Source organism: Myotis nattereri (genome assembly GCF_964212035.1).
Source record: "Myotis nattereri genome assembly, chromosome: 4".
Taxonomy (NCBI): Eukaryota; Metazoa; Chordata; class Mammalia; order Chiroptera; family Vespertilionidae; genus Myotis; species Myotis nattereri.
The window spans coordinates 58,749,443-58,777,119 of NC_138079.1; the positions used below are offsets into that span (position 1 = coordinate 58,749,443).

General features: G+C 40.3%; 1 pseudogene across 1 annotated transcript in view; it reads left to right on the top strand.

Moving 5' to 3' along the window:
• The first annotated feature begins 4,809 nt into the window (after positions 1 to 4,809).
• Positions 4,810 to 27,677, top strand: part of LOC308518513 (semaphorin-4F-like) — a 28,777-nt pseudogene continuing 5,909 nt past the window's right edge. The window contains exon 1 of the transcript in view: positions 4,810 to 4,933. The product of the transcript in view is annotated as a semaphorin-4F-like (transcript). The remainder of the gene's footprint in view (positions 4,934 to 27,677) is intronic.

Genomic DNA, 27,677 nt, shown 5'->3' on the forward strand with positions numbered 1-27,677 from the left:
AACTGATAAATACGTAAGTGGATAGATATACAATTTTTATGAATGCAAGACTCAATGTTATATCTAAGCTGAGCCTGTATAGTCAGTTAATAGATAGTAGAGCTAAACATTCACTGTCAACCACTTGTTCAAAAACCTTCAATGGCTCCTCATCACCCTCATAATAAGAAGGCTATGTTAAGTGAGAAGGAGCCTACAAAGCGCCTCACTTATCACCCAGTACGCTAGTGGGAAGGACACACCTTTTAATATCCTTTCAAAATTCTCACTCAGGTATTTAAAGACCTTCATAATATGGCTACAGTTTGTATTTTCCTTCTCTTTTATTTATTTCTGTATTCGATAAATATTTATCGAGTGTCTTTACTGCCTCAGTCACTATATTAGTTCTGGGGGAGGGGTTGAGACAATAAAGAAAATAAGTATAATTATCCTTTTTGGTGCTTAGGTAAAACCATCATCCAGCCAAATCAGTCACTCACCATTCTGAAACAAGGCTTTCCTGTATCTGAGTATTTATTCATCAAAACATTACATTCATTCATTCATTAATTCAATAAATACTCCTTAATTACATTTCCAGCTATCAGAACTCTACCTGTTTATCAAGGCATAATTCAAATGCCTATTCCTCAGAGAAACTTCTTTGATGATATCAAGAAAAAAACACTAATGACTATTTTCTCCTCTCATATGATTCTAATCACATTTAGACTTTTTTTATTACACTTATTTTGACATAGCATCTTAGAACAAAAAAAGATACCATGTTTAGCAAACTCCAAGACCATCAGGGTATACAGACTAGTAAAGAACGTAGGTGCAAAGTGAGTGGTGAGGGCCTTGGCCAGTAGGGAATGCATGCCCTTCTAAAGGCATTCAAATCCACATTCTTCTTCAAACTGTGTGGGCAAAGATGAACACCTTTGAGCTGCGGCTGGTTCTCTCATATAGATTGTTTGAAGCCCGACTCTACCTCCTGTATTCACACCGGAGGAAACAAGATCCAGGAAGGAAATGGCTTGGCCCATGTGTCTCAAAATTGTGGTCAGAAGCAGAAACAACCTGGCAGTCACAGGTCTTGTTTTCAACTTTACTTAATCCCCCAAGTAATTCAACCCTGAGCTTCTCAGGGTTGGTGACCAAACAACAGTAATGACTCAACACTATGCTCTCCAGGTGGCTCTCTGGAGGCCAGACCCCGATCACCCACACTGTGAGAGGTAACTGTGCCAATACGGTGTTTGAGGACAGGAGCCCAGACCCATGGCGGCGGCCCATTTAACCAGCTTTTATCCTAGCCATACCTTTCCAGTATTAGAGAGGGCAGCTGGCCCCTCTCCTGCCTCCCCCACTTAGATAACACTGAGCGCCCCCGGCTGCCCCCCCCCCCCCCCCCAGGCTCACCCTGAGAGAGCAGCAGGATGTAGAAGAAAATCAGGAAGCAGTGGATGTTATTAAAACGCTGACAACTGGGAATAGCCGGACAGCACAGGCCGCGGTGCTCCTTCAGCGTTTCGTTCTGCTCTTCCGGCTTCTTGGTCAGGGGGGCTGTGGCCCTAGCCTTTTTCCCTTTCGGTTTTTTAAACCTGATCACGCTATCTGAAATAAGACCCATTTTCCAGGCTTTTCCCATGAACGCTGTGCTGTCTGCAGGCTCGGCCTGCAGGATCTCTGACTGCGGGGCTTGGCGCTCCTCTTGCACGGGGGCTCCCTGCACGGCCTGAGGGCTCCCGCTGAAGCTGGGGCGCTCCCGCTGGGGCTGGGGCTGGGCGAGCGACTGCATGTTGGGTGGCTTGTTGCTCCCCTAGGCCGGGCGCCTGCTCCGCCTGCTCCAACGGACCGGCCCGCGGGAGTGGACGTCCGAGAATGCGCGCCCGCAGCCCAGGCCTCCAGAGGGAACGTTCTTTCTGGGGCTGGAGGCAAACGCCCCTGCCCGAGCTCCGTTGGCAGTTGCCCTGAGAGGCCATCCAAGGCTATTTCCTCTTTGCTTCCACGTGGGAGAGGGTCAGAGAGAGAGAAAAAATTTTTTTTTACGACTGGACCCTGATAACTAATATAGACAGGACACCCCAGTAACTCTAATGGAAGTCTTCTCCTTAGGAAGCAAGGAAAGAGAAATGTGCAGAGATGGGACAACCCCCCCCCCCCACCCCCCACCCCCACACACACACTTCTGTAGTGTTTTTCTAATTGGATAATCTCACTAGAAAGGACCTAAACATTGTTGAAGGAGGAGAAATCAGAAGACATGAAAAAGACACTTCTACCACATTTGGAGAAACCAGCAAAGATCATAAAACAGTGTTCCATTGAATACTCCTAAGTAAAGTGCTTTTACACATAAAAATTATTGTCCTTGGCTAGAACTCTATTTCTAGCCAAGAATAGAAAGGATTATTATTTTCCTCCCTAAATAAGGGGTGAGACCTCGAATGTAATTTACTTTCCCAGGTGCAAAAACCTTAACTGAAAATAAAGACGGTAGGAGAATAGTTATAGGACATGAAATGTTTGTGTTGTTTATATGAAAATGTAACTTCTTATTGGTTTTCTTTTCTTCGGCAAAGTATGTTATTCAGGCCATGTATGTGAGAAGGGTGACTTTCCAGGAAAATTGAAACTATCTTCCCTCCCATGGATTAGACACTGTGTTTAAAAAAATAAATAAATAAACTTAAAAAAAAAAATCCAGCTCTTCAACAAGTTTTTGTGCTGCTAGAAAGTGCTGAGGCTAGATAACTGGGGGCGGGGCGGGGCGGGGCGGGGCAGGGGGAGGCAGAAGTCAGTGAGAAGAGCTAGGCAGAAAGGTCCCACAGACACCACCCCTGACCTGAGGCCTGAGCTTGCCTCCACAGAGCTTTGTGCCCATCAGTGGGTGAAAATGTAATCCCACCCATACTAAGAGACCTCGTCTGTCAAAATATCGGTCACCACATAAGAAGAAACAATGCCCTAATTTTCCTGTTCCTTTCCTACTTAACTAGGATGCCCTCCACGTTGCTTCATAACATTAATAAGCGTAAAGGAAACAGAATTCCTCGGAGGTAGCAAAGTAGGGGGACTCTTACTCTTGTGCTTTGGTACCAGACTGGGCAAGGCCTGAGAGCAGAGGGGGGAAGCCAGATTTGTTCAAAATAAATGGTACTAGGATTTTTGCTTCCACTCAGAATATAGAGAGCCACAGAATGTTACCCTCACTCTATCAAAAATAGTCAAAAAGAAAAGAAGAAAAAGCTGAGTGATATAAAATACTATCACCTTTTCTGCCCATGGAAGAGCTATATTTCCAAAGCAACAAGGCTAACAAACCCCTCAGAAAAAGGATGGGACACATGAGGGCTTGTGCTTGGGGGAGGGGTGGCAGGGGGAGTTCAATGGGGGTGGGGGGGGGGGGGGGGAAGGAGACTCATGTAATACTTTAAACAATAAAGAATTTTTTTAAAAAAAAAGATAGGAAGGAAACTCCTGAAATTGTAATGAATGCTAAAGGCACAGTGAGGTGTAGCATATGGTTTAGAAACCCTAGGAACTTCAGAAACAAGGGGAATCTTTGCCATTTGACTGGGCAAGAACACGCTCCTTAATAAAGAATGCATTTGGCGCCCTGGCTGGCATAGCTCAGTTGGATGAGTGTTGTCCCATGCACCAAAGAGTCACCAGTTGGATCCCAGGTCAAGACACATCCCCAGGTTTTGGGTTCAATCCCCAGTTAGAGTGTGTACTTGAGGCAACTGAAACTGATCTGTTTCTTTTTCACATTGACGTCAATCCCTCTGCCTTCCTCTTTCTCCAAAATAAAAATCAATAAAAACATGTTCTTGGGTGAGGATTGAAAACATTTTTTAAACCCAAGATATTACTCTTCCTAAATATGTCCATAATACTGCCTAAGAAAATCAATCCAAGAGTTCTCATCGTTATATTCCTATTATTTCCAAACTATAAAGATAATTTAATGTAGAATGAAACTGTTTACATGTAAAGATTTCACTTTAATAACTCAATAAAATTCTGTTCTTGCAGAAAACTAGGAGAGCATATAATTTTCCCTAGTCTGGCATGTTAAAAAATTTTAACCACACCTACAATAAAATATATCTTACACTGTGATTCAGTACACAGATATACAGTCATAATATACATATATGTTTGCATATTTATGTGCATGTATGTGTGTGTATGATTGGAACACACACACATTTACTGTAACAATAACTAGCCAATGTTATTTTAGAGATGGTTATTAGTTAAAAACTTGTACAAAGGGAATCATAAATGAAAAGCACAAGCCTAGAATATTTTTCTTTCTCTAAAGGTTTCTTAATCAAATGATTCAACAAAGTAATTGATGTTCTGCAGACTTGAAACTACTGCAACTCAGTATCTAGACACAATTCCCCTTTAGGTTTTAGGTTATGACAACTAAATTAGTATTTTTAAACAGCAATTTTTTAATTCATAGTGTTTCCTTTGTATATTTTATTAAAATACTAGGGGCCCAGGGCACAAATTTGTGCACCTTGAAAGGAACTGTGGGCTGCAAGGCTGTGGTGGGCACAGGGGCGGGTCTTGGCCAACCTCCCTGCCCCTGCCCAATCCCTCCCACTGCGGCTCCTGGTCTCCTGTCTACCGACAGCCCCGCTCCCGCTGCCACTCCCATGAGCTGATGGCACTGGCCCCGCTTGCACCTGCTGATGGTGTGGAGTGATTGGGGCTGGCGCCAGCAGCGGGTTTGAGCAGAAACGGCGCCATCAGTGGGTGTGAGTGGTGGCTTCTGCCCCAATTGCCCCTCAGGAGCAGGGTGAGATGGAGAATTACCTCACGGGTGATGGGGCCAGCAGCCGCCGCTCACACCCGCTGATTTCACCAAGCGATCAGGACCAGTATCAGGCGCTGGCAACGGGTGTGAGCAGCGGCTCCGGCGCCAGCAGCAAGTGCAAGAGGGGGCTTCTGGCCTCGATTACCCCTCAGGAGCAGGGGGAGGTGGAGAAGCCCTGGGGGGTGATCAGGGTAGACAGCTGCCGCTTGCACCTGCTGACAGTGTCAAGCGATCAGTTTAACTGCTGTTAAACTGACAGCAGGTGTGAGAGGTGGCTCCAGTATCAGCAGCGGGTGTGAGCAAGGCTGGTGCCGGCAGCAGGTGCCAGTGCCAGGCGGGACTGCAGCACGTGAGAGCAAAGAATTTTCAGTAACCACTAGAGGCTCACCCCAATGACGGTGACCAGTGCCCTGCCTTGGTCTGGCACTCCTGCTCACCTGCTCCACCATCCCACCACGGCCAATGCCCACCATGTTCCATGTAATGCTGTCTGCTGCCAACACCTGCCATGTTCTGCACGTGCCCCCTGGTGGTCAGTGCACGTCATAGCAACTGGTTGTTCGGTTGTTCCACCGTTCAGTCTTTTGCATATTAGCCTTTTATTATACAGGATTATTCATTTTTAACTTCTTATCTCTCAAAGTTTTTGCCAGTGTTGTTCATGACAGGTAGACAGACTTTTATTAAACATCTAGTGGGAATAAGTGGATAACTTTAAGGTGCTGAAAGGGAATTTAATATGTTGGAGAAACACTTCAAATAGTTGTTGATATATTATTAGTGCAAATATTAGCTGTGGTGACAAAACTAAAGTATCATGGAAATAATTCAGGCTCTATGATGGCAAGAAAGGCTTCTAGCACAGTGCAAGTGGCAGGATAGATGTTTAATAAATCACAATTTGTTCATGAGGCTATCAGATACATTTTAATATTCAATCTTTTGAGCAGATTCTTCTGCTCTTCAAATTTCCTTAAGTACTGCATTCTTTTCTTTCCTTTCCTCCTTTCCTCAGAAAGTAATAATAACTGGCCAATGTTAGTGTAGAGATGGTTAGTAGTTGAGAACCTATACAAAGTAAATCATAAGTGGGAGCTCACTTTTGACAACATTACTGGTGAAATACTGACTGCCAATTTGGCCTTTCATTTCATCCTTTCTTGATCCATTGCATGTGTTGGGAATGATATTTACTAATGAATATTAATGATATACTCACTATTTTGTTGGCTCATAACTGATTGGGACCTTATAAACCTCAGTAAATTTCCAACAATTCTACAGTCTCCTTTAGTTCACCAGATAAACCATAAATACATAACTTTGACTTCATATTAAAAATATTTTTGATGCTTATAAAAGTCGCAATACCAGGTCACACACCAGCTCAATTAATTCAGAGTCTCTGGTTTGTGAGATCCAATAATTATGATTTTTTAACTTCCCCAGTGATGCTGCCAAGTTTCCCTCCCTCTTTCCTTCCCTGTCTTCTTCCCTCTGCCTTTTCAGGATAATTTTTCATTTGACAATAGTAATCTTTGGAGGGACTCTATCTAGCCATTAAGCTCCAGAAGATCAAGAAGAATTCTGTGGCTGTGCAGATTACTTTAAGAGTTGTCAAATTTATCTTTATTATATCGAAATTCCCAAGTAGATATTTTGTTAAGGAGCTTTTCCCATTCTTTCTCTCATCAAAGGAATAGCATAGACATAGGCTAGTCACAAAAGTGAATTCTTTAATAGAACAAATTTTTAAAAAATATATTTCTATTGATTTCAGGGAGGAAGGGAAAGGGAGAGATAGAAACATCAATGATGAGAGAGAATAATTGATAGATGCCTCCTGCACACCACACACTGGGGATTGAGCCCGCAACCCAGGCATATGCCCTGACTGGCAATCAAACCATGACCTCCTGGCTCACAAGTTTACACTCAACCATTGAGCCACACTGGCCAGGCTAAACTAAAATTTAAACAGAAAGATCTCATTCTTGGTTCAATGAGTTTTGAGATAAACTAGTAAGATCTTTCTCATCTTTCCTTATTTTGAGAATAAATACCATTTTATTTTCCATCCTTCATAACTTTTTCAAAGTTGTAGAATTACGGTTTTGAATTAAGATATTTTTGTACTTCTACTTTCTTTCATGTAATAACTGATCATTTCCTGATATTTTGTATTTGGTTCTAAAAAACTATTCTGTGATTTCAAATGTGTAATAATGATGTTGACTGAACATACTCAAAAAGAGTCAGGAGACTATAGCTATAAATAAATGACAAAGATTTATTCAAGGGTCTTAGGGTTTGCAAACTAGAAACACATCTAAGCAATACTGAGAGTGTTCCAAAAGTCTGAGAATTTTATAGTAAAAAGAACATTCTTGAAAAGAATCAGTTCTATATTCACAGCCCCTGGATTGGTGGTCCAAGATAAGTATTCACCAGATGTCTGATGGCCTAGATAACGAAGCATTTCTTCTTGAGGTCATTCAGATGGCTAACTGGAGGTCTGATCTATGTCCAGGCATTAACACACACACACTGATGCACATCCAAGTACCGATGCAGGATTGAAAAGTTTCAAGGTTTAAGTTCCCAGAGTCAGTTAAAACAAGGATAATAATTTCCTTATGCCTCAACTCACTTGAAGTTAGTAATTTAGTAGCTTGACCACAGTGACTCCATTTTATTTGTTCTATTTCTCAATGGTAATTATAAAAATAAATATCACAAGTTAGGGCCACTCAAACAGAACATTAACAGTAGTTACCATGCAAGTAAAACTGGTTTCTCTTGAGAGAGAAGGATTTTTAGCTAGTGATTTGGAAGCACTTTCCCTATGATTAAGAGCATATTTTTATTATAGAGTCTTGGCTTACAAACATAAGTTTTAAAAAAAGGAAACCTGTTCATGAGTTAGTACAGAGAATTACACATTTGGGCAAAAGTCTATTTCATGTTTCTGTGTAATTTTTTTCACAACTTTTTTCCCCCACAATTTTTATTGCATAATAAATTAAGTGTAACTTTTATAAATTTAAAACTAGTTAAAAGAAACATTTAAAAAGCAAAACAGTCTGTTCTTCGTCCCCTTCAAATCTTGAACTGAATTACATAATAGTAAATAAATGTCAAAATCTTTAAAGATAATATGTGCTTCAACTAAATATCACACTGTATTCAAATAACATATTTAATCTAGTAGAAAGAAGTAATTATTATAAATACAAAATGTACCACCTGTGTAATCTGAGACCAAGCTCCAGATTTACCTCTCTATTTATTAACTAAATGTCTTGGGCAAGTCACTTAAACTCTTTCAAGTCAAGAATCCTTATTTATAAAATGGAGGTTCTCCCTACCCTGTTTCATATGGTTGTTATGAAGGTGACAATATAAATGAAAATGAATTAAAAATACAAAAATATAATTTTTATTTAAAATAAATTTTAAAATAAAAATGTTAAATTTAGATTTAAAAATAAAAAATATATCAACAAAATAACCACAGTTTTTCTCCAATGTTTACTGTTTGCATTTCTAGTTTAAAATAGAGTTCATTATTTACAACACTAAGATCCTAGAAGGTAAACTGCTTTGTTAGTGTATGTCTCCATTTCTAGAATCTAGGATAACTTGTTGGATTTTTAGAAAAAAAAGAGGAAGTGAAAAAGAAAAATGCAATTTGTTGTGTACTTACTCTCTATCAATCATCATAGCGGATATTTAACATTTTACTCATTTCTGATTCACTGGTCTGTTCACATTTCAAGCACACTATAGCCACATTTGTAGCCATATGGTGGCTACCATAAAGGAGTATGCAATTAATTACTAAAGTTCCTATCAGTTCTAAAAAGTTAAATAAATGTTATTTGGGGGCTAAAATTTGCTAAATCACATAATTAATAATAATTTTTTTAGCTATTAATTAACTGATGCCTTGGTGTAACAGGAGAGCCTAGGCTGGACTGCTTTGGCTCACTGAGAAGCCTGAGAAAAGGGGGCCTTGGGGACAGGTTCAAGGGGTTGGCCAGAGATGAGTTGCTGCTGCTCACGGCTCCCCTGGTTGCAAGTCTCCTGGGAACCCTGAGAGGGAGGAGCGGGGCAGGAAAGGCATGGCATATGAAGTGCTCCAGGAGGGAGAGTGTGCCTCCATATCTTTTACATTTAACTATAAAATTATGTTTTCCGCCCTAACCGGTTTGGCTCAGTGGATAGAGCGTTGGCCTGCGGACTGAAAGGTCCCAGGTTCAATTCCGGTCAAGGGCATGTACCTTGGTTGCAGGCACATCCCCAGTAGGGGGTGTGCAGGAGGCAGCTGATCGATGTTTCTCTGTCATCGATGTTTCTAACTCTATCCCTCTCCTTTCCTCTCTGTAAAAAAATCAATAAAATATATTTAAAAAATAAAAAATAAAAAAAATAAAATTATGTTTTCCCATTTCTATAATAAATTTATTTTTTAAAGAAAAGTTTAATAACTTAGCTGTGTCTTTTTTAAATATTAGCATTTATTCAAGTGGAGAAATGTCTGACCACAGGGTTTTTCTTATATAATACAGGATGTTGCCATCCAGCTATAAGAATTGCAGTCTAAATATTTAAAAAGAAATAGTGGATCTTTGTTTGCCTTGCAAGTTTAACCTTAGCTAACATCACACTCAACAATCCATGTGGGCTATCTTTATATGAAGAAACAATGTCTGTATTGAATTCCATTGAATGAATTAACTCTAATTTATTTAATCATTTCCATACAGATGGTATTGGCTTGTTTTCAGTTTTTGCTCTGATAATACTTAACTGAAGATCATAATATGTAGAGTATTTTCCCGAAAGACAGATCAAATTTATCAGGGAGTGTTTTAATTGGTAGCTATATTTCAATGCCTATATTGAAATTTTATGTAATAGTCACCTTTTATCTTCTAGAAAATACAAAACGATTTTAAACAATAAATGTGTAAGAGATCCTGTTAAATACCCTCCACATAATATCAATTTCAGCTAAACATGTATGTAGGAAGAACTACTCACTAAAGTAACTTATGGAGGATAATTCATGTAACTTTCTTTAACAAATGAGTCAATAAAGCAGATAAACAACATAATGGTACACATTAATGTAGTTTAATATGGGGATGACCTCAACAATAAGGAATATGGAACAGTGTGCCTTTAGTAAATGGCCCTTGTTTGCTTACCTGGACTGGTAAATTATGCTTGCTTCCTCACTGCGTGAGAGTAGTTACTTTTGCTGCAGTTTCTAATATGCTGCCTCCTGTAATTATGTAGTCAAGCATTACATATTCCACACCAAAAAAGCAAGATCTGCAAGTTCTAAGCTAAAATGACTGCAATTTACTGCAAAAAAACATATTTTAAATAAGGGTGCTATAAGTACTACTTTTTTTCAATGATTACAGGCTTTTTATTTAACTTTGTTTTTTGGCTTACCAAGAGGAAAGTTTACTGAGATTAATTTATTGAGATTAGAAGTCTAACCCACTAGATAAATAAAATGCTAAGTAATTTTAAAACCAGAGGAAAATAAAATGGGGGGAGCATGAAGGAAGCATCATGTAGAGTGAATAAAATGTAGAGTTTGGATCCAGCTCTTCTGCTTAGTTATTATGTGATCTGGGGTAAGTCTTTTACACATTCTGACCCTTAGTTCCTCATTTGTAAAATAAGGATAATAATAAACTATTTGAAAGGTATTGTGAGGATTAGAAGTAATATAGTAAAAGTGTCTAGCACAGTTCCTAGATTATAGTAGATACTCAAAAAAGATAATTATTTATCAACTTATTAGAATAATAAACTTTTATATTAAAAAAAGTACCTACTATGTGTAGCCTTCTACAAGTTAGTCCCTCAACCAATGGGTAGAAATTGAATAAATTGAGGAGGGAAATATATTAGCAGATGTTCTCACAAAAGGCTATATAGAGAGAGCAACATTGAGATTATCCTTAGTGAGCCGGTAGAATTTAAATAAGTAATAATGTTTGCAAGAAGCATAACAATCTAAATCAATGTTTGCTGTAAGGTACAATAGAGATAAATTTAAAACACTTAGAAAGAAAGCTAAAAGCTGCCACAATGAGTTTTAGAGCTTCCTGAAATACCTTTACAGATAACAAACTGCTTTGAAAGGGAAGGAGCTGGAATAAAAGATAAACAATATGTAGATGCTCAGGAATGACTCCCTAATTGACATCTTTGCAGAAATAGGGGCCACCCAGAAGTATCTGGGAGAGCTGAGGCCTTTTGATTATTAATGTGTGATGTTGAAATAAACATAAAGTTATATTTACTAGTTAGGTAGGAAGTTTAGGATTTCAGTGTACAATGTGATAGAGTGTATTGGAGTTGGGATACTGGAAGATCATTTAGGTGGTTAATAAATGAAGCAAAAAACAGCTGAATGAAAAGATAAATGGTAGAACCAAGATGGCGGCATAGGTAAACACCGGAGTTTGCTGCCTCGAACAACCACTTCAAAAATACAACTGAAAGACGTAACGGACATCACCCAGAACCACAGGAAGGCTGGCTGAGGGGAAATTCTTCAACTAGAAGGAAAGAGAACAGCATACTGAGGCTCAGAGGAGGCGCAGTGCGGAAAATACAAAGGTGCGGAGGTGCGCACGGAGTGGGCTGGTGGCTGAGGGCGCGGTTGTCGTTTTCAATCGGGAGGGAGGCTCAGGCCCTGAGCTCCAGTTCTGGGCAAGTCTCTAGGGACCCAGACTCAAACGGGAGAAGCGGGACTGTCTGGCATCGGTCAGAACGCGAGGGCAGCTTTCTCTCCGAGGTTTGCAGCGGTTGCTGGGACTCTGAGAGGCAGAGCCTCTGGGGACAGGACTGAGAGCAGCCATAACTGCTCCCTCCGCCCGCCCTGTTTGATCCCGTGTGACACGCCCCGCCCAAGCCCTGCACAGAGCCATTTGCCGGATAACCTCAGGCAAAGGTTAGATTAGCACCTCCCCAGAGGACAGAAGTTTTCCCACTGCAGACACAGCTGATTCTCACAGCCAGTTGGCCTGGAGGTCAAATCCCCCCAGTATCAACTACAACAATCAAGGCTTAACTACAACAAGACTGCACACAAAGACCACTAGGGGGTGCACCAAGAAAGCATAAAAAATGCGGAGACAAAGAAACAGGACAAAATTGTCCATGGAGGATATAGAGTTCAGAACCACACTTTTAAGGGCTCTCAAGAACTGTCTAGAAGCCACCGATAAACTTAATGAGATCTACAAGAAATCTAATGAGACCCTCGATGCTATGATAAAGAACCAACTAGAAACTAAGCATACACCGACTGAAATAAAGAATATTATACAGACTCCCAACAGCAGATCAGAGGAGCGCAAGAATCAAGGCAAAGATTTGAAATGCGAAGAAGCAAAAAACACCCAACCGGAAAAGCAAAATGAAAAAAGAATCTGAAAATACGAAGATAGTGTAAGGAGCCTCTGGGACAGCTTCAAGCGTACCAACATCAGAATTATAGGGGTGCCAGAAGATGAGAGAGAGCAAGATATTGAAAACCTATTTGAAGAAATAATGACAGAAAACTTCCCTCACCTGGTGAAAGAAATGGACTTACAGGTCCAAGAAGCGCAGAGAACCCCAAACAAAAGGAATCCAAAGAGGACCACACCAAGACACATCATAATTAAAATGCCAAGAGCAAAAGACAAAGAGAGAATCTTAAAAGCAGCAAGAGAAAGAAACTCAGTTACCTACAAGGGAATACCCATACAACTGTCAGCTGATTTCTCAACAGAAACTTTGCAGGCCAGAAGGGAGTGGCAAGAAATATTCAAAGTTATGAATGGCAAGAACCTACAACCAAGACTACTTTATCCAGCAAAGCTATCATTCAGAATTGAAGGTCAGATAAAGAGCTTCACAGATAAGAAAAAGCTAAAGGAGTTCATCACCACCAAACCAGTATTATATGAAATGCTGAAAGGTATCCTTTAAGAAGAGGAAGAAGAAGAAAAAGGTAAAGATACAAATTATGAACAACAAATATGCATCTATCAACAAGTGAATCTAAGAATCAAGTGAATGAATAATCTGATGAACAGAATGAACTGTTGATTATAATAGAATCAGGGACATAGAAAGGGAATGGACTGACTATTCTTGGGGGGGAAAGGGGTGTGGGAGATACGGGAAGAGACTGGACAAAAATCGTGCACCTATGGATGAGGACAGTGGGTGGGGAGTGAGGGCGGAGGGTGGGGTGGGAACTGGAAGGAGGGGAGTTATGGGGCGGGGGGGGGGGGAAGAGGAACAAATGTAATAATCTGAACAATAAAGATTTAATTATAAAAAAAAAGAAAAGATAAATGGTGAAGAAGATCTTTAGAAATGTATTCATGTTAGAGATAATGCACTTTAAAAATAAATTCGGGTTTAAACCCATTCAGAATGATTGTTAGATCACATGTTAAAGTTTTAAAAACAAGTAAAAATTTAAAAAATAAACATGTATTATAACTAAGAAAGTATTCTCACTGTTGTTCAAATACTAAATAAGACTTTCTTTAAGATGATTGCAATAGGAGTGAGAAATTGTACTTAATTACAAATATAATAAAGATAAATGGGGATTTATAGCCAAAAAGCAGGTTGAGGGTATTAGTAGATGAAAAATTACTAAGAGTAGATATCAAGAGTAGAAAAATTCTGGCTAACAGGATTCTTGCTAAAGATAGGCCAACAACTTATACATCAAAGGGGAGAATGAGGAACTTGATCAGGTACTAAGGGTGATTGATGACTTAGCAGGGTTCATTGCTAAGATTGGCTTAGAGCCAGCGGTTCTCAACCTGTGGGTCGTGACCCCTTTGGTGGTCGAACGACCCTTTCACAGGGGTCGCCTAAGACCATCCTGCATATCAGATATTTGCATTATGATTCATAACAGTAGCAACATTACAGTTACGAAGTAGCAACGAAAATAATTTTATGGTTGGGTCACAACATGAGGAACTGTATTTAAAGGGCCAGAAGGTTGAGAACCACTGGCTTAGACTGTTGAAAAGAGGGCTCAGGGGAGCTCATCTAAAGTTTAGTTAAGGCCCTAGCCAGTTTGGCTTAGTGGATAGAGCATCGGCCTGTGGACTGAAGGCTCCCTGGTTCAATTCCAGTCAAGAGCAAGTACCTCGGACGCAAGCTCCTCCTGGCCAGGGCTCTGGTCAGGATCCTGCAGAAGGCAACCAAACGATGTGTTTCAGTCACATCGATATTTCTCTCCGTCTTTGCCTCTCTCTTCCACTCTCTCTAAAAATCAATGGAAAAACATCCTTGGGTGAGGATTAAAAAAAATAAATAAGTTTAGTCAACGATGAGAGAGTCTTTGTATGTATATTTGATGCACTGATCACATTTGACTTATAGTACCTGAAGTACATTTATTTCAATATTATATGCAATTATGAAAATAATTCCTTGATAAGTTTAAAAATAGCATGTTTCATTGATGTATTAAAGCTCATCAGCTGATACCATCAGGAACAACTCTACAAGTCTAATTCAAGAGAGAATGAATACCAAAGAAGGGACTTAAGGAAGGTTACTGTAAAGGGTTGGGGTGTTAGAGTTAACCACGAGGTGGTTTTGGAAAATATTGATAAGAATTTGTAATTTAGGCCAGTCTCTGTCACAGTCAGTGATTGTATTTTCAGAACTTGTAAGACTGTGGACAGTTACTGTTGGATCAGTTTGTCTGTAGTATTATCTTAGAACATAGAAGTCCAAAGGAATTGGTGTTAAAAGAGTTTGACTTTAGGAGACCAATATAAATGGTCTGTAATCATAATTTGGATGATGATTTATCTGATTTACCACTGCATTTTGCAAGTCCTGGTCTCTGTCTACATTCCTAGCTCCCCCTGAAGACTTAACTGCCAGCAGGGACTTCATTTCCCTTCTCCTTTAGCAGAGGTACTGTTAAAAGATTTCATCTGCTGCCATCTAGTGGACATATACTTTCATTTCTTAAAATATTAAATTTAAAAGATATGGATTTAGAATTAAAATAGACTTCACATGCTGTTACATTGTTACACCTTTCCTTTCAGGAAAATACTTTCAATTATTTTCAACCACAAAATGCTTTAATGTTCCTAATCATGCTTCCGGTACTCTGAAAGTTGAATTGGAGTCATTGATTATATTCAGTGTACAACAGTGTATTTTTCTTACATTGTGTTAACTTTTTAAAAAATTAAATCTTTATTGTTGAAAGTATTACATATGTTCCTCTTTTCCCCCCTCGGACCCCTACTAGCCCTCCCCACCCTATTGTCTGTGTCCATGAGCTATGCATATATGTATACAAGTTCTTTGATTGATCTCTTCCCACGCACACCCGCCTTCCCTCTCAGATTCCACGGTGTGTTCCATTCTTCTATGCCTCTGGATCTATTTTGTCCATCAGTTTATTCTGTTCATTAGATTCCACATATGAGTGAGATCATGTGATACTTGTCTTTCTCTAACTGGCTTATTTTGCTTAGCATAATACTCTCCAGGTCCCTCTATGCTGTCTCAAAGGGTAAGAGATCCCTTTTTTTTTTTTTTTACTGCTGCATAGTATTCCATGGTGTAAATGTACCACAGGTTTTTTTATCCACTCATCCACTGATGGGCACTTGGGCTATTTCCAGATCTTAGCTATTATAAATTGCACTTCTATGAACATAGGGATGCATACATTCTTTCTGATTGGTGTTTCAGTTTCTTAGGATATATTCCTAGAAATGGGATCACTGCGTCAAATGGCAGTTCCATATTTTATTTTTTGAGGAAACTCCATACTGTTTTCCATAATGACTGTCAGTCTGCATTCCCACCAGCAGTGCACTAGGGTTCCCTTTCCTCCACATCCTCATTAGCACTTGTCATTTGTTGATTTGTTAATATATGGTGTTAACTTTTATAACATTGCATAATATAATTGTAAAGTTTTAAAGATTTTTTTTAAATTTAAACTCTTTTAATCAGGATTTTAAATTTGTTGTATAAAGGAACATCTGATTTGTAAGTTTTTAAGGCAGGGGTTGATTTTATACAAGTTGATAACCAATGGAGCTAACCTGGCCCACAATTAAGTTTTAGCAGATTGATTGACATTTTATATAGGAAGTAATTTGACTGGTGGGAACATCCATTATCTTTCTTCTCTCATTTTCACAGAGCGACCTTCTCCTATATCCTCCAGAAAGGAACATTGGGGCTAACTTCTGGTCACTCTCTGTACCTTATATTTGAATGTCCCCCAATTTGATTTATCAAGTTGTGAAAGTGTAGAGAAGACACTGAGCATATGGGACCCTGGCCTGGAGCTTATCTGTTTACTCTATCTATGACAACATGTAAGTTTGATTCAGTGGGAAGAAGCAAGGAGTATATTTCACCTTCTATTTTCTGTTGTGCTCTTTGATCTACCTTTTCTGGCAATACAATTGATATTTGCTCCTAACCTCACTTCCATATCTACTTTTTAAATCTATGCAGAACTAAAAGGCAAAAAGGGGGAGTAATTAGTATTACCACAAAACCCAGTAGTTTCCATGTGGATGTGTGAAACGGAACAGCAATTGAATTAGAGGAAGTGGAATCAATGGTAAAAGGTCTCTATTTCTGAGGGGTGAGAAATGAGTCAATACTTGAGAAAATATCTTTGGGAGACCAAGCAAAAGAGAGAGTGAAAAAAGTATTAAAGTAAAATGCAGGAGTTGAGAGAGTGACCTTTACTTAGTTTGACCAAGTTAACTATCTGCAAATACAGGTAATTTCAAGAAATTCAGAACAACCCTTTGTATTCTTGGAAAGTTTTTGACCTGATTCAAGGTCCTGGAGCAAATAGTAAAAATGCTTTTCTTTACATCTCCTAGTAGCAAGATAAGAAATCTAAAGGCCAATGAACCTGAAAATTGGAAGAAACAGAAAATTAGCCTCTATTGACCTCTTCCCACTACATAATGCACCAGTATTGTCCCATTTCCTTCTTCCCCCTTCTGCTGCTCTGTTCTCCTCTTCACAGGACTGGGCCCGCAGGCTGCAGTTCCCAGGCTTTGCAGTCATCTGTTCCCTGATAGGTTTGGCCAGTGGAAAGGTGAGAAGGAAGAAACCAGACTATTTCTTTTCTTCTCTATCTGCCTTGGCAGTTTCTCTGCCAACAGCTGCATCATCCCCATGATTCCAATGTCTGCCTTTTAATACCAGCCCATGAACTTCAAAAACACTGCCCTCCCCTTCTTTCCCTGCAGCCATAGGAGGAGAGCGGCTGCCTGAGGCTGCTCATAGCTGGAGTGCCTCACTGTGCTCTGTCTGGTTTCTCAGCCTTTCAACCACCTATTTAACCAATTCCTGGCATTCACTTCTTAAAAACAAACACATTTGTAGAGCAGTCTCTGATTTCTGTTTCCCTGTCAGGGCCCTGACAATATATACAGTACACATGCATACATATATGTAAATGTATAGTTTGATTCTGAATCTGATTCTACCTTTCCAACTCCTTCCTAGAAAAGCATCTTCGGTGAGGCTGAGGAAAGCAACAAAGACTCCTTTGGGATCATAATGCGGTATAAGTAAGCTTTAAGTAGACCATCTTGGTCAGAGGAAGGTTTGACTGATAGATATTTGGGTTTAAGTGTTTGGAAGAACTTGCACTTCCCCCACCTCACCGCATTAGTAGAATTCATTGACTGAAAGGAGGGGCTCTTCAGCAGGGGAAAGTAGAGGGGAAGCCTGGGGGGATTGGCAGTGAAGATGGAAGAGGGACAGAAGGACTTCCTCCTCTGGGAACACCCAATCTCTTCATCATATTCATTGTCTCCACAAGCCTGGGAGGGAGAGGTGATATTGGAAACCCAGGCTTTTACTAGGTTCTCTCCCTCATGAATTACTAGTGATACCGAATTTTTGGACTGGAACTCGGTTTCTTTGTCTGCCAGAATCGAAGAATGAATCCACGGGCCAAAAGTGGTATAGCCAAGGTGGAAATTTATTGAAGAACAAGTACAGACTCCCACATAGGGAGAAGGAAAGAGTCTCACAAAATGGACTCCCACATAGGGAGGGGGAAAAGGGTCCCACAGAACTGACTCCCATGTAGGGAGGGGGAAAAGTCCCACAAAATTCTTCTCCCCCATGGCTTATAAAGGCTACAGACCCTGGTGCCTTGATATCCCCTCTGATTGGTCAGTATTCTCCTTCGAGGTGGTTACTATAGTAACTCCTGGGCTCAAAGGTTGAACCTCACATGGGACAGGTGAGGTTCTCCCCTCTCCTTCCCCATTGTTCCCCTATTCCTCTGGGCTTTCTTCTTCTCCTTCTGAATGAAGGGCTTCCTTCTCTTTATTTTGTAAATATAGACCTTTCTTGGCTACTTCCAGTTCCCTTGTCTTAGGTAAATGCAACTGTTGCTGCTCCCTTGTCTTATGGAGATGTGACCGCACCTGGCTTCCTTGTGTTATGGAAATATACCTTCTCCCAGTGCAGCCCCGGGCTTTTCCATGGACCCCAATTCTAAAAAATCCCTAAGCCTGCCTATGTTCCCCCCAAATTCCTGCTTCACTAGGATGTTTCTGAGGAATATTAAAGCATCCTACAAATCTTTAATGGCAAAGCATTATTTTCAAAAATAAAAACATTGCTCACTCAAAAAAAGTTATTCACTCCATTAATAAGGAAACCAGCAAGATAGATAGACTAGTTTCAAAAATAATGCTAATTTAAATACAATACTAATTAATATCCTTCGGGGCAATAATACTGTAACTTCCGGGGTTCATTGTTTTTGCAGGGCAGAAATCATTTCATCTCTCAAACAAAATTCATTTATATTACTATCAGAAAACAACCATGTGAACCAGCTTCTATAATTAATAACGAACTTTACAGAAATATGAAATATCCCAATCCTTATGAAAACAGCAAGTCAAACAAAGGTATTCACCCCTAGAAACTCAGATAATACCTCTATGGACCAGCTAGACAATCCCTAATGTGACACTGAAAGGATACCTGCTTAGTTCTTAGATTAAGTTACTTTTAGTTCTCAGATTTAGTTCCAAGATTTAGCTTCTTTTTCTTAGCATTTTATTGCTGCCTGAATTGCTGACTGATTCAAGTAATGAGGACGTGGCACACCTCTTCTGAAGGTTCCTGCTAACTGACATGAGACCAGCTTTCCTCAGGCTATTACGCTTCACCCCCAACAATTAATCTCAGGCACAGACACTAGCTAGAGGGACCAACTATTCCAGTTTGCCACCGTCTGAGGAGTTTGCTGCAACATGGGACTTTAAGTACTGAAACCAGAAAGTCCTAGACAAATCAGTTGTTCATCCTAACACAAAGAAGAAACAAACCCAATGTAATGTAACATAAACCAAATTTTTACCGAAGTCTTGGGGATATCAAAAGGCAGAATTACCAAAGAAAAACTCAGAGCTGGACACTTCTATAACTATTCCCAGGACCCCCTACCCAAACCATTCTAATGTAAGTGTTTGGGGATCTCTAATCCTCTGCAACCTTAGATCTAGCTCCTGCACATGGAGTGTCCATCAGCATGACTCCCCTTCCCAGAATTCAGGACCAGAAATTTCCCTTCCTTAAGGGCTCCAGAAAGGGAGAAAATGGGAGTTTTCTTTCTAAAAAGAAACTAACTTCAGAGATATGACTTCATTACTAAGTAGAAAAAAAAACAACTTGTAGGATTTTATCTTTCATAATATGTGGTATTTTATATTTTTCAATGATGGTTCCAATAATACATTCCACCCAACAAGCCCTATCACAATGTGACAATGACAGCTCTCCATCAAGAGTTGGGATCTATATCTTCCCCTGATTATGGGTTCTGGTGACTATAGCCAGAGTGATGGCTCCTGCCTTCTGGGGCTAGGTCATAAAGCAATTTGATACCTACCATCCCTAATTAGATATATACTAATATATCTAATATAGTACATCTAGTACATTTATGTAAGTATGTATATATAATGTGCATATATTTAAAATATTTTTAAATTTGACCAGGGTTACATAACAAGCTAAGAAATTTGTTCACATGCAGAGGTAGATAAGAATGGAACATATCTCTGTTCTTATCATCCCTAATGATTTCTAATGACCTATCAATGACTTATCAGCTGAAAACTCAATTAGGTCCTCCTTCTACTTTGTTGAAAGCAAAGAACTTAAAATCACCAGACTTGCAAAAAAAAAAAAATTTTTTTTACTCATTAATGGCACTCACAATCTGAACCAGGGGTCCTCAAACTTTTTAAACAGGGGGCCAGTTCACTGTCCCTCAGACCGTTGGAGGGCCGGACTATAGTTTAAAAAAAAACTATGAACAAATTCCTATGCACACTGCACATATCTTATTTTGAAGTAAAAAAAACAAAATGGGAATACAATATTTGTATTTGCATGTGGCCCGCGGGCCGTAGTTTGAGGACCCCTGACTGAACAATAACAACACTTTCATTTAGTCGCGTTCTGAGACGCCAGAGGATTTATATATTAAATGAAAGCAGCACAGTAAGCTCCTGGGTGGACAGAAGGTATACCTTATTGTAGAATGTGGAAAAGAACAGCAGTGAAAAGGGAGAGGAAAACAGGCCTGGCACCTCTGACATGACCCTTTTCCAGTACGTGTGAGCTCAGGATCTGAAAAGTGATTCCCTTAAAACTGTCCATACTCTCCAAAGTGTTAATGTACTCAGTTTACTGAGTACATTACTGAGGCCACCATTCTGAGTCATTTTTCCTTAGAACAGCACCATGTAATACTATTAATCTATTTTACACATGAGAACATTTGGACAAAGAGATGTGATATCACTTGTTCAAGATCACAAACTTTCCAGTTGGCTCAGCCAAGATTCACATCCAAGTTGCCTCTAAAGCCCACATTCTTGGGCACTATCTTGTTAGCGCTTATGCATACTCTAAATGCAAACACACACACACACACACACACACTTGCTTTGAAATTGAATATTAGTAAAGAAATTAGGAAAATTAATGATAAGTGAGAATAAGGAAAATTACAAATTATCTCAAAAATTATTTATACAAAATGTCTAATACTATGTATTTAATACTTATTTAATTCATAGACACTTATAACCAGAAGGGAGATTGTGTCATTCCATTTAATTTTCTCAGTTTATCTAGTATTTTTCTTTGGTAATAATATTCAGTTCCTACAGTTTTCTGACTTGATAAAATATTTATTTACTGTTCCTCTCTGTCTGCACAAGAAAGAAACTGTTATGAAGAAAAGCATAAATACAAATCATCATCTTTTTTCCAGTTCTTGCTCTAAGATCTCACTTATTCTATTGTCTTAAGAGCAAAAAAAAAAAATTTAAGTGCAATTAGTGTCTTTGAAAAATATGAATCCCTGAATTTATGTTATTGCAAATAAAAGAGGAAATTTTTCCCCTCTTTTACTCACAAGAAAAGGAATGGATTGGCTTCTTATCATTTGTTTCTCTAAGATAAGGAATGACCATTTTATTTACATTAATATATATAAATATTATATATACACACACATATATGATTACAAATTGTTGTTGTTAAAACTCTCCGGAGGGTATTTTTCCATTTTAGAGAGAGTGGAAGGGAGAAGGAGAGACACACAGAGAGAAACACTGATGTGAGAGAGGCACATCGATTGGTTGCCTCTTGCATATGCCTCGGCCAGTGCCAGGGATGGAGCCTGCAACCAGGATACGTGCCCTTGACCAGAATCAAACCTGGGACCCTTCAGTCCGCAGGCCCATGTTCTATCCACTGAGCCAAACCAGCCAGGACCAACACATTTTTTAATGAACTACTTCAGAAATAATCCCTTCAAAGTTTCGATAATCTTCAGAGTTGAATATTTGAGTAGTAAATTAAACTAAGTTCCCATTGAGAGTAATTGTTTTTCCTGCATGACAATACAAAATAAGTTGGCTTTTGGTATTGTGATCATCTGCTTCATCCCTTTGTTAATTTCTGAATCTGTGTTTTGATTCATGAATTTATAAAAGGGTGTTGGTAGAATGAATCCAGAATCTTGCTGGGAATGGTGTCATAAATCTAGGGTAATCCATAGCAAAACAGCATCTCTGGGGAAATCATCTTACTGCAAGTAATATTAAGCCTATGAGCTTCAGGAAACTCCACTTTCCACAGTCTCAAGGATAGTAGATCTAGCCAGCCTATTGCATTTCTATATTAATTCAACAGGCTTTTGCAATTTGGGGGCTAGAAACCAGTTCTTATAGTTTCAGTAAAGGCCTAAGACAGCCATGGGCAAACTACGGCCTGTTTGAAATGAATAAAACTAAAAACAAACAAACAAACAAACAAACAAACAAACAAAAAAACCGTACCCTTTTATGTAATGATGTTTACTTTGAATTTATATTAGTTCACACAAACACTCCATCCATGCTTTTGTTCCGGCCCTCCGGTCCAGTTTAAGAACCCATTGTGGCCCTCGAGTCAAAAAGTTTTCCCACCCCTGGCCTAAGACCTACTTGTCTGAAATAATGGGGGGAAATAGCCGGAAGCCAGTCCATCCTTGCTGCTTGACACGGTCGCTGCATGGAAGAAACATTTGCACAGTATATGTTTCAAGAGACCTGGCGTATATGGCATACTGTTATTAATATATTTGCTCCTCCTCTTAGCGCTATGTGTTTTAAACAAGACCACCTCCTCGAGAAAGGTTGTTTCCTCAGGTGAGGATTTTTTCCCTGGAGTTAGGGATTAATAGGACTAAGGAAGAGAATAAATCAGTGAAACCCCCTAGTGTTACAGAAATACCATGTACTAGTTATGAAGAACTTGGACTAATGTGGGGAGCTGATATAGGGTTAAGCCTCGGACTGACCTGTGGGCAAAGTCACAAACAATTCCCAGCTTAGAGGGCACAGTCCTCTTAGCATAATCAGGCTTGACCTTGTAACACTCCCTAGATCTTATCTGGGAAGCTAATGGGCTGAGGAAGTGCAGGAAGTATAACCATGGTCAAAACAAGTGAAACTCACAAGAACTGTGTAACTAATAGAAACCACTACCTTGTTTACCTCTCACTATAAAATAAAGGCTCAGCTTGCCTTGGGATCTTTTCTCTGTCAGCCAGGCACAGGGAAGATCCACGGAGACTAAAGAGAGCTAGAGAGTTCTGAACGCTGTCTCCATGTAAACATTCTTCGCCGACTCCGTCCACACCTTTGGGAACCCCTGGACCCGCTGGGGCTGGACCCCAGCATATGGCGCCCGAACAGGATTCCCCTAGGTAAGCCCCCCCACACTCAGGACGGATAGGACTCCACCATAGGGTGCTGCAGACCCCCCTATAGAGAATAAGTAGGGTAAGAAGGTGGATAGTACAGAACTTAGATTGAGAAGATTTGCCATACTTAGTCTAAAGGAAAAAGACTCTGTATTGATCTTTAAACACATATGCTTGCTAGCAGAGGAGTTAAGGTTACTCCTAGTCAGACGGAACGTTTTATACAAGTGTGTCCATGCTTTTCTGAGGAAGGAAAGGTGCCGAAAAGGTAAATGTAGAGGCATGGGAGAAGGTAGGCCCAAGGAGCCTTATCCTTAACCCCACTGCAGCCTTTTCACCCCGGGAAAGTGCAGGATTGGCAAGCTCTCCCTGGGGTGATAGATCAGGACTCAGGTAATAGCGGAAAGCGCCAATCCTACTCTTAAAATGGATATAAGAGAGCATTTGGGGTTTTTCTTTTTAATGCCTGCTTTGGATTGAGTAAATGCATTTTACTTAGTTTTAACACATCAAAGTTAGCTCTCCGGATCTGTAAGTAGGCTGGGAACGTTTTCTTAACCAGGCTAACAGGGCAGGATTTGGCTTTAAAAAAGTACATTCGGCTTTTAAAAAAAAGTAAGAAACTTTATGATAAACTATTGATTTGCATGCTTAAGGAGTTAAAGTTTCAGAAGATAATCTCTTACAGTTTTTGCATGTTATTATAGACCATAACCCTTGTTTTCTTGAAAAAGGTCAAGCAGCCAAGAGGTGGCTCCTTTGAAATCAGCTTTCCGCCAGTAGTCATTTTTTAATACCTACAAGTTTGCTTCTCAGTTTCCCCGGGCAGAAAAAAAAAATAGTTTAAAGTTAATTATTAGATTTTAAAATTTATTCTTAAAAATATAAAAGTGTAGTTAATCAAAGAACTGCTAATATTTGACTTGTAAGCTCTGAAAGTTTAAAGTGCAAATTGAATCAGGAGAAATTAATTAAATATCTAATGTATAACTTGTTTTTGAAAAAATAAAATGCGTTTTCTCTGAAATAATCAGGAATTCAAAATATGTTACTCATTGGTCTGATTTAAAAAAAAGGGGGGGGGGAGAATAATGTTATATGTTAGACTTTTTGGAAATACAATGTAGAGGGTTGTACAGCAGCCAAAAGGCATCGGGCCTCCTGTATAATAGCCTCTGCTGACTCAGCCTGGTAGAAGGATACACAAACCAGACAAGAGTTTTACCAGATCTAGTAATGATGTGGGGAAGAGGTTGTGTTTTGTATCTTTCCAGAAGGAGCAGCCTCTGCCTCTCTCCTGGGGACCGTCACCCCTGGGAGGCTGAGTTAGCACACCTAACCAGTGCCTGTCTGCAGCAGATGTGCAGCCCTGAGCTGGAACCACCTGTCAATTGGAAGGATCACATGTGCCTATTGGTCTGTCCATATGTCCCAGCTTTGCCCCACATCTCCTTTCCTTTTTCCTTTTTAAAAATCTGACTACTTGTTTGCTGGTTCTTTGGCCTTTCTCCTGCTCTCCTGAACACAGCCTTTTCTAGAATCTCCCTACCCTACTGTCCCAGGAAGGGCACCTCCCTTTTCTGCCGTGACTGGGAGTGTCTGGTATATGCCCCATACGTGGAGTTGTCTTGTACCAAGAGCCCGACATCCTGGGCTGAGAAAGCCCTGTCCCGGGCCCACAGCTGTTGCCTGAGTTCTCTGTTCTTGCTGAGGTCACGGTGGCTGGTACCATGGATCTGTCTCTCACCCAATGGTGTAAGCTGGGCCCTCTCTGGAGAAGAAACCTGGGTTTCCCAAGATATGTGATCAATGCCGGGGCCCCACCAGCAGGTGAGGGGGTCCCAAGGCAGTTGCTGGGCATGGAGGCCACAGGGGCATAGGCTACCAAGGAGACAGAACTGAACCTCACATCACCCTACTTGGCCCAGAGATGGCTGGTAGTCAAAGACGGGTAAGACCCCACAGGGTGGGGCAACCTAAGACAGGCACAGCCGGGGGGCCAGTAGGAGAGAACTTGGGGTTCAACAGAGGTGGAGCACAGATCCTCACCCCCCCAATTGTGCAGGGGCTTGAACACTCGCCCCTTCTGAGGAAGGTCTCCTGCCCCCATGGCTGCTTCTCACTTCCCATGTCCAGCTCAGATCGGGACCCAGATAACAGAAAGAGACTTGGCCCAGCTCAGATCGGGAACAGAAAGAGACTTGGCCCAGCTCAGATCGGGACCCAGGTAAAGACAGAGACTGGCTGACAGCAGCTGCCCTCTCACTGCAACAGGACTTGTTTCCCATTTCTACCTTGGACCACAGGGAAAGGGGCAGCTGAAGGAAAGGGCTGTGTCAGGATGCTGCCTTCTTCCTTTCTTCTTCCTCTTTTTTCTAAACACTTCCATGCCTTGTAGTTCTTTTGCTTTCTCTTCTTTTTCTCTCTACTACCCTCCATCTCTGCCTCATCCTCCTCCTCCCCAGTATCATCCATTTCAGCTGACCCAGAGGTCACAGTTGACTCCTCCCCGGACACCAACACCACCATCAAACACGGCCCTGATGGACCCTTTGATCCAGCCGTACAACACGGTGACACTTCGGGAAGCCTGTCACCAGTGACATCGCCCACTAGCCAGATCAACAAGGACAATCAAACCACTGACTTGGGGTCAGCTGAAGAAGTTAACAACTGAGGCCCAGCAGATGGTAGAAAAGCAAGAAATGGAAGCTACTCTCTCAGCCAAGTTGGAGGACTCTTGAGTAAATCGGCAAAAGAAACTTTCATTTGGTAGAAAAATATTACTATGGTTTGATTTCTCACTTATTGCTGTTTTGCATTGTCATTGTTTTATTATTCTTACTAGTTTTAAAAATGTTATGTTTAAGTTTTAAAATGTTTTGGGTTTTGCATTGGCATTGTTTTGTTATTGTTTTTTAATAGCCAGAGTTTTGTTCTTGATGCTTAAGTTTGATGCTCAAGTTTTACTGTCATTTTGGTAGCTTAAAAACTCTCATTATAGTAGCTTAAAAAATAAAAGAAGGGTGAGATGTGGGAAGCTGATATAGGGTTAAGCCTTGGACTGACCTGTGGGCAAAGTCACAAACAATTCCCAGCTTAGAGGGCACAGTCCTCTTAGCATAATCAGGCTTGACCTTGTAACACTCCCTAGATCTTATCTAGGAAGCTAATGGGCTGAGGAAGTGCAGGAAGTATAACCATGGTCAAAACAAGTGAAACTCACAAGAACTGTGTAACTAATGGAAACCACTACCTTGTTTACCTCTCACTATAAAATAAAGGCTCAGCTTGCCTTGGGATCTTTTCTCTGTCAGCCAGGCACAGGGAAGATCCACGGAGACTAAAGAGAGCTAGAGAGTTCTGAACGCTGTCTCCGTGTAAACATTCTTCGCCGACTCCGTCCACACCTTTGGGAACCCCTGGACCCGCTGGGGCTGGACCCCAGCAGACTAAGACTGTTGGCAATAAATTTGGGACTTGCTGGGCCCACATCCCCAGGGGTCTACCCACCAGGGAAAGCATCAAAGCCTGTACCCCTGGAGATCCACTGACACAGGGCAGTCCCAAGAAAGGCAAGCAGCCAGGCTGGAGGACATAACCTTTACTGGGTAGGATAATCTTCAGTCACTTCCTTGTATCTTATCAGTAGAGCAGTGACCTTGGAATAGCCCTTATAATGGAACACAGAGATTAACCTAGATAGGATTAAACCCAACAGATTAACAAACGACCTAACCTTTGGAATAGAATGGATAGGATTAAAATCAATGGTATAAATACAGATGTAACAGGATAATAAATACAGAACCTGGCTAGAGAACCTTGCTATGCTGATCACCTGAACGCTGTCTCCATGTCATTCCTTCTTCGCCGACTCCATCCACACCTTTGGGAACCCCTGGACCTGCTGGGGCTGGACCCCAACAGGAAATGTATAGTAATGCTGTGAACCACACAATGGAAGGTATTGCTTGTACACTCAAGCAATGCCTATGTTTTTCATGGCATTTCAGTCCATGCTCAGACTTGGAGAGAGAAGGAGATGGATGATAGGGTGAGAGAAAATAAAACAGGACATTTTGAGGCTTAAGTGGGAAAACAGTGTCATGAAAAGTTTAGTATATTGTATATAGAGAGAATCTGTCTTATTATTCTGTTACTTTCAGATTTGAGATATTAATCGTCACTGATGTGTTCCCTAGGGCAATAAATCTCTTTAACTATAGAAATGCAAATAGAGACTTCTATTGTTTATATGATTTTTTATATCTTTTCCTTTTGGTATTTTTATGTTTATAATATGACCTAGATTGTCAGTGCATTACTCTTGTCAGTCAAAATTTCTACTCTGCCACTGTAAATATTTAACAGCTCTGAACCTCAGTATCCTTTATCAATAAAATGTGAAGAATAATGCCTGACCTCATACTGCATATGAATTAAAATGAAGTATATTAAAACCTACTACAGTACAAACACACTGTAGGTATTCAGTGG